This window comes from Aquarana catesbeiana, linkage group LG12 (assembly GCF_042186555.1).
Source record: "Aquarana catesbeiana isolate 2022-GZ linkage group LG12, ASM4218655v1, whole genome shotgun sequence".
In the NCBI taxonomy this organism is placed as follows: domain Eukaryota; kingdom Metazoa; phylum Chordata; class Amphibia; order Anura; family Ranidae; genus Aquarana; species Aquarana catesbeiana.
In genome coordinates this window covers 37260940-37269592 of record NC_133335.1, presented here as the reverse complement: position 1 = coordinate 37269592, position 8653 = coordinate 37260940, and the positions used below count along the sequence as shown (strand labels likewise).

Genomic DNA, 8653 nt, shown 5'->3' with positions numbered 1-8653 from the left:
GCCAACCACTACCGACCCCTAAACTTTGGGCCAACCACTACCGACCCCTGAACTCTGGGCCAACCACTACTGACCCCTGAATGCTGGGCCAACCACTACTGACCCCTGAATGCTGGGCCAACCACTACTGACCCCTGAACTCTGGGCCATCCACTACCGACCCCTGAACTCTGGGCCATCCACTGCCGACCCCTGAACTCTGGGCTATCCACTGCTGACCCCTGAACTCTGGGCCATCCACTGCTGACCCCTGAACTCTGGGCCATCCACTACCGACCCCTGAACTCTGGGCCATCCACTACCGACCCCTGAACTCTGGGCCATCCACTACCGACCCCTGAACTCTGGGCCATCCACTGCCGACCCCTGAACTCTGGGCCATCCACTGCCGACCCCTGAACTCTGGGCCATCCACTGCTGACCCCTGAACTCTGGGCCATCCACTACCGACCCCTGAACTATTCTCCTGCTGGTGGCCATGGTAGTTTTAACATTGACATCCTACATGGTTATTTTGGCAGCCATCTGCAAACCCCAAAATGGGAAAGGCTAAACAAAACGGATATGGTTTAGGCTGAATATGGATGTTTTTTAATCACAATATCTTGCAATAAGCCCATTTTCTGCTACTTAATCCTGCTAACTAAACCCTTATTCCTAAACTGTACCTTTTTTCTTTTTTTTGCAGCCCAAGAATTGGGACTGTCCTAGAAAATTCTGACCAGTTATAAGGTAGGTCCTACTTCGCCTGTGAGTAAAATAAGACACAATTTTGTCCAAATATGTGCAAACAATGATCAGTCCCATACTCAGTCTTCTATGTAGACTTCCTTTTTCTTGCTTTAATGGTAATTTGAGTCTTCCGATCGATGTCATGTTCTCGGTGTCTGCGGGCAGTTTCGTGATGAGTGAATGTGGCCTTGTAAATTGCTTCCTCCACAGCCCTTATCTTATGTAAAAAGTTCACTGGAGGGTAGCCAAGCTGATGGAGGAAGTCTCGCTCTTTCACATCTATCGCTGGAGAAATGCTTACATGGGTTCTGTAGATGTAATGGCCTAGCCAAGAGGATCGGATGTGGACAGAAAATCAATAACCCATTGTAAAAAGATTTCTGGCCCAGAGTCACGTCGCTCGCAGCTTTTATCAAACCGTCTACAACGAGATTGTGGTCCTTTACACTCTGAAATGCTGCTACAGTATGATGTGCACAGGCTGCATAGTACACCATCATCGGGAACCTTCTTCTGCCTATTGGGGAAGTTTAACTGATGCAAAACTTTTTCTTTTCTGCTTTCTGTTACAAAACATATCCAATAAAATCTAATTTCTTCATACATTTAGGACAAAATAAATATATATGTATTTTGCTACATGCCTTTGGTAAAAAAAATCCCAATAAGTGTATTTCGATTGGCTTGCGTAAAAAGTATACAGGTAGCGTCTACAAACTATGGTGTGTGTGTATATATATATATATATATATATATATTGTGTGTATATATATGTGTGTATGTGTGTGTATATATATATATATATGTATGTATGTATATGTGTGTGTGTGTGTATGTATGTATATATATATATGTATGTATATATATATATATATATATATATATATATATATATATATATATATATATATATATATATAAAATCTCTATTAGAGTTGCACGATTCTGGCTAAAATGAGAATCACAATTTTTTTGCTTAGAAGATAGATCACGATTCTCGTGGCGTAACATCATCTTTCACATTAAAACAAATTGGGCTAACTATACTGTTTCTTTTTTTTTTTTTTTTTTTTTTTTTTATTAATTGAAGTGTATTTTTTCCCAAAAAATTGCATTTTAAAGACCGCTTGGCAAATACAGTGTGACATAAAATATTGCAGCAATTGACATTTTATTCCCTAGGGTCTCTGCTAAAATATATATGTTTGGGGGTTCCAAGTCATTTTCTAGCGAAAAAATATTGATTTTAACTCAAGAAACAAGTGTCAGAAAAAGATTTAGGCCCCTTTCACACTTATACGACTTGTCCCACGATTTTGTACTGCAAAATCGTATGACAAGTCGTTCTCCATGATTTTCAATGACTACCATTCATATTGACACGACTTTAAGTTGTGCCGACTTCAAAGTAGTCCCTGCACTACTTTGGTCCAACTTCCATGCGAGTTGTACTCCATAGACCTCAATGTTAAACCCTCAAGTAGCATGCAAATCGTACCTGAATAATATAGACACGATTTCAGTACAACTTTGTAAGCACAAGCCTCACACCATGTATGTTTTCATTTGTTAATGCCAAAGTTGTGGCAAAGTCGTACAAAATAGTACTGCTCCCAAATCGCGGTAAAATCGCCGCAAAATAGCAGCTGCGAAATCGTGGTAAAATCGCGCGACTTTGAAGTCGTATAAGTGTGAAAGGGGCCTTAGACTTTAAGTGGTTAAACTTCCTGCATTTACACGTTGTTTAAAAACTTGGCAGACTGCCTGGATTTTTTTTCACAGAGAAGTTTATCCCTTTTGATCTAAGAAGGAATAGTTAGTTACAATGTTTCATGTTAAAAACTTGGCAGATGTTTTCTTTTGACAGCTGAGTGAGCAGATAAGTCTCTCCACTTGTTATATGAAAGAATTGGCAAACTCTGGCAGGGGGGTTTAATCGAGATCACAATTTTTTAACGGTTCATTGTGCAGCTCTAATAAAAAAAAAAAAAAAAATATATATATATATATATATATATATATATATATTTGAAAATTAATCAATCCTGATGTACTGACGGCCTATCTCATTTCTTTGAGGCCCCAAAATTCCCCCCAAATGACCCCTTTTTGGAAAGTAGACAGTCCAAGGCATTTAGTAAGAGGCATAGCGAGTTTGTTGAAGTTGTATTTGCAAGAAATTTTTGGAAAATGAAAAAATTAAATAAAAAGTAATTTTTTTCACTTTTTTTATTTTTTTTTTACCTACTGTCATCAGTGTGGTACAGCGTTATTATATGACTGGTGTGGCAGTGATCAGGGATACTGACTGGCGACAGTATGTAAAAAAAAAATATATATATTATTTTTTTTTTTACATACTTCTATCAGAGTAGCTCAGTGACACTATACTACTCTTGTGGGGTGATCAGGAATTTTTGAATTGGATGAGAGAGAAATGTAATAGAATAAAGCTGCGTGTGCGGCTGTGTGCACAGAAGAGGTTTGTGTATTCTACTGTCATACTGATGTGAGTGGGAACAGCTGTTGTTTTCCTCTCCGTCTGATTCTACACAGCCAAATGCTTATAGGAACTTTTCCCAGTGCACATATCTCCAAATTCCGGATCACCTCCTTCTCAGTGTTTGTATACAAGTCTGCTCTTATCTGCTAATGATGGGGTGTTTCTTATCCCAGGGCTCTGATTTCAACCCTTTGTGCCACTGTCACGTCTCCCAGGACATGGCTTTATTTATCTGGGATATAGTTCCTGTCCATTACTTAGGAGTGGTGTTGCTCCAAGCACAGGAAATGAGAAGAAAGCACACCGGTTGAGCGTAATAAAGAACAAGGTGGAGATTAAACAGGAATAGTAAGATAGTTGCATTCCATGGAGTTGGCCGTCATAATCAAAGTTCAAGTGCACTTTCTGTAGCCTAAATCTGGCCATCTGATCCAGTTAGTTAGGAAAGTATCTTCTGCGCGCCCCTCTGATCCTGGTTTCACCTTGTTACGGCGGGCTGGAATTCCCTGAAGGTTGGGCTAAGCTCTACACCAACAGGTCATGTTTTCTGGCTTCCCGTTATTTTGCACAAGTGATTTCATCAGTTTCACTGCCTTAGGAATTGCCACCACCGTTTCATCTGAGGGAAATCCTGAAAACATGACCTGTTGTGGTGCCTTGAGGACTGGAGTTGACAAAACACTGGTGTAGAGCTTAGCCCAACCTTCAGGGAATTCCAGCCCCCCTGGAGCCTGGTTACCTCCGGTCAGCTTGGGCAGGTCTAACCGGAGTTGAGAAACACTGCTCTAAACACATAGCTATACTTTGTATATCGTGGAGTCTCCAAACTTTTTAAACAAAAGGCCAGTTTACTGTCCTTCAGGCTTTAGGGGGCCAGTGTGAGTAGAAAATCCCCCATCATTGTTTTTTTTTGTGGAAGGAATAGTGCCCCATTGTTAACAGTTGGAGGAATAGCACCCCATCATTGGTGTCAATGGGAGGAATGCTTCCCCATCATTAGTGGCAGTTGTAGGACTAGTGCCCCAAGGGGCCAGATAGAGGCAAGCAAAGGGCCACATCCAGCCCCAGGGCCGCACTTTGGAGACCCCCTGCTGTATATTCACAGTCTTACATTCAAGTGAGAGAACATTGATTGGTCACTAGGCTCCTTATTGGAAAGGGGGAAGTAGATGGCCAGGGCTTGGCTTTAAAGTAGTTTTGTAAACCTCTGATATAAAAACAGATCATATCCCTCTACACCAGTGTTTCTAAACCAGGGTTCCTCCAGAGGTTACTGGGGGTTCCTTAAGCAACGAGCAATTTCTGCCCCTCAGATAAGTTCCCATTCACACCATTGATCTTTTTAGCTTTCTGTAAGGGGGTAATTCTTCCCAATGACCACAAGTGTAAGGACCATTCTTCCCACTGACCATCACACTAATGTATCCTGAGATGTAGATATAGTCACTTTCAGCAGGAGTTCCCTGTGACCGGAAAGTTGTTTCAAGGATTCCTGTGTTGAAAAGTCTGCTCTATAGTGTGTATTTGCCAACTCCATTTCTGTCTCCTTTCTCCTCTTTATGATATATGCATTAGTCGCTTCTGACAGGTTGAACAAACGCCACAGAATCTTTGGAGACAGCCCCCCCAAGCACACAGGAGGTGATTTACAGCCTCGGCTCTGCATGCTTCATTAAGAGACTGTGTAAGGGTGTGTGTCTATTCCTTCCACTCTGATCTCAGATTACACTCAGATCTCCTCTTTGTGCTGTGCAGTGTGTACCTCAGATCCCCGCCAGCTGGATCTGTGTGTTTTTAACCACTTGACATCCGCGCTATGGCCGAATGACGGCCACAGCGCGGACCTGGATTTCTGGGAAGCTGTCATATGACAGCCTCCCCTGTGTGCGCGCCCTGCAGGGCGCTTGCCGAGAGCGCCGTGATCACCGAGTCACTGAGACTGGGGTGATCACCGATCCGAGTAAGGGGCCGGTCCTGGCCCCTTACCATGTGATCAGTTGTCAGCCAATGACAGCTGATCGCATGATGTAAACAAAAGATCGGTAATAGTTTTTTATTTCTACTCACGCTGATAGCATGAGTAGAGAAAAAAGCCGATCACCGGCTCAGCTGCAAGGAACGTCGGTCCCGAAGTGGAAGAGGCACATCTGCCTTTTCTGTGCCACCTGCCATTGCCACCTAACAGTGCCCACAAGTGCCACCTATCAATGCCCACAAGTGCCAGCTATCAATGCACACCAGTTGTGCCAGTCAGTGCCATCTAGCAGTGCTGCCTATCAGTGTAACTGATCAGTGCCCATTATTGCCACCCATCAGTGCCCATCATTGCCACAAAAAATTTTATACAAAATATAAAAAAACATTTTTTTTTTTAATTCAGCATTTTACATTTTTTTTAACAAGAAATAAAAACCGCAGAGGTGATCAAATACCACCATAAGAAAGCTCTATTTGTGGGGAAAAAATTATAAAAATTTCATTTGGGTACAGTGTTGTATGACCGCGCAATTGTCATTCAAAGTGCGTCAGTGCTGAAAGCTGAAAATTGGTCTTGATAGGAGGGGGGGGGGGGGTTAAGTGCCCAGTAAGCAAGTGGTTAAAAGACTGCACATAAACAGGTACAACTTATATTGGAGGATTTGTTTTATCTCTGAGCATCACCCGAGGGCTAGTTACTTCAGTGGGTAATTTTGGCAATTCTTGTTGAAACAGGTACAGTTTGAGTCATGGGTGGCCCTGCAAGCACCATCCGGCTTGACAAAATCAACTGACTGTACCCTATCAGAGTAATTGTTTGGGTATGGAGGTAGCTGCAGATACAGAGTTTGCCTGGACACAGGCAATGGAAATTCTTCCATTTATGCCATTTAGTGTGGATTGGGGAATCAGCTGAATTCTCTTGTCCAGCCTGTGGGGCTGAGCCATGTATAGCTAGCATTGGTAAGGTACTGTGTGTCATCTGTTTTTGGGCAGGATTTCCAAGGCATAGGCCATGTGACCAGTGCCTTAGCATTGGCCAGTGAATAGTCATAATGGGAAAGGGGAATTGCCATTTCTACAGGACAAGCTCTGCTTGTATATTTATACACTTTTGTTTATAGCCCTCCATGCTGTCTCTTGCATGGTGTCATTGTTTTCAGACACCTAATGTCAGGGCTTCTCTTGCAATGTGCTGATCCTGGTCCTTCATCTCCCCCTGGTTCGGCCTGTGCATTAAGGGCGCACGGGCGCCGCCCCCTCTCTCCTGCCGCCCGCTCTATCACCAATAGATAGATTCATGCATTGCATGAATCTATCTATGGCCGCTGCTGCCACCCCCTGTTCAGGCGCCCGTCCCCTTTTCGGGCACAGGGCACCTGAATTACAGCGACTGGGGGTGTTTTTGAAGCTTGGCCAATCCCCAGACGACGTTCTATCGTGACGAAACGCGTAGGGTGGAGCCTGTGACGGTGACGTCATTACGTTTTTCTAGGTGATTGATGGGACACACAGTAAGCGGGCAGAAGCTCATGGAGACGCCGCAATTTCAACCTTGATATACCACTGCTGTTACGCTTTTAAAGGATGAAACTTCTTGTAAGTGCAATTTATTCAGCTTATTAAATTACTTTGTTTAAACTATTACACTATGGGAGCATCCTTTGTTTTTGTTTTCTGAGTACCATGATCTCAGCTTCAACTGTAGATGTCGGTATAGGTTAGTGGGAGACCTGAATTTCCCAAATGCCTGGTGAGACTTCTTGTATGGTGGTCATCTATAGTTGGTAAGGAGCCTCAATTCTCACTTGGGTGTGAACTACCTTGGATGCTGGACTTGTTTTTTTACCACATTTCCTTTTGGAGCATCACTTTCACGTTGTATATGGACTTTTTCCAGCTTGGAATTTCCCTTGCACTATTTGAAAATTGGGACTTTTTTTACACTATTTATAATTTGGGATTTTTGTGTTTTCCTCTCTTTCCAGTGTTTGGTCTATAAGATTTCTCACTGTCCTTCACTTTTTTTATTTACAATTAATTGAAATATTTAATGTGATATTTATTGGAACAATTATTTGTGATATCTGCTTTAGTTTTTTATGTGAGACTTGTTTTCACCATTACTTTCATCAACATTTTATTTTCACTTATGTGTTTGTTGTGTTAAAGATAGTTGGGCTATCACCCTTAGTCATTTTTAGCGTGCTAGTTGCCTCAGCTTCTATATCTTATTTTTATTTTTTGAGAGTTTGTTCACCATAACTGTTTTTGGATTTATATTTTCATATTATTTTTTTAGCACTGCACTCTTATTTTATTTTATGTTTTTGGTGTTTTTGAAGCACCTGATTAGAGCCATAGGCTCTAATAGGCGTCACAAAAGGTGACCTGCAAGCGCCATGCTTGGCGCTCGCAGGTCACTCAGCTGTGTTAGAAAAGCGAATGACTATTCGCTTTCCTAACACTAAACCTCCTCTCCACCAATCAGGTGCTCCTGTCTGTTACCTGTCACCTGATTGGCTGAAGCGACAGGCGCCGCTATTGGACGCCTATCGGGAGGAGAGGACAGCAGGAGACGCATGGGGGACCCCACTCTCTCGCCGTCACCTGCTGCCCCACCAAGATAGGGTAAGTGCCGGGCAGACGGCGAGCGGGCAGGGGTCACATTGGGGGCATTCAAGGGCACACTGGCAGCATTTAATGGGCACACTGGAAGCATTTAATGGCACAGTGGCAGCGTTAGATGGCACAGTGGCAGCGTTTGATGGGCACAGTGGCAGCGTTTGGCACAGTGGCTGCAATTGATGGCACAGTGGCAGCATTTGAGGGCACACTGGCAGCATTTGGGCACAGTGGCAGCGTTTGATGGGCCCAGTGTCAGCACTTGGCACAGTGGCTGCGTTTGATGGCACAGTGGCAGCGTTTGAGGGCACAGTGGCAGCGTTTGATGGGCACAGTGGCAGCGTTTGGCACAGTGGCAGCGTTTGATGGCACAGTGGCTGCAATTGATGATTTTTTTCAAATTTTTTTGCGCCCCCCCCCAAAAATTTTGAGCACCAGCCGCCACTGCTGTGCAGTATGCAGTCTGTACTTGTAGATGCCATGATATAAAACAGGAATCGGGCTGCCTCCTTGCACAAACAAATTAAGCCCCGAAGTGTCATGGCTGATGAATGGAAATTGCAGATCGAAGCATATGAAGCTGTCGGCAGGCATTCCAGCACCCTTTGCAATCACACACAGCTCATAACCGTATGACAGCCAGGAGATTCTTGGACCATATTTGTTTTCTGACTGGGCCAATAAAAGTAACAACTAGATTTATGGTTTCATAAAGGAGTTTGACCGAGGATACGTGCATCATGGAGATGACAGACACAAGAGAATAGCAAAGGCGGGGCTGATTGTACAAAGAATCTGAAAATAGAGAGTAGCAGC

The 8653-nt window shown here is 43.3% G+C and overlaps 1 protein-coding gene across 1 annotated transcript in view; it reads left to right on the top strand.

Annotated features, from left to right (window-relative positions):
• Positions 1-708: 708 nt before the first annotated feature.
• Positions 709-8653, top strand: part of PKIG (cAMP-dependent protein kinase inhibitor gamma) — a 158125-nt gene continuing 150180 nt past the window's right edge. The window contains exon 1 of the mRNA XM_073607582.1: positions 709-732. The gene's annotated coding sequence lies outside the window, so the exon portion shown is untranslated. The remainder of the gene's footprint in view (positions 733-8653) is intronic.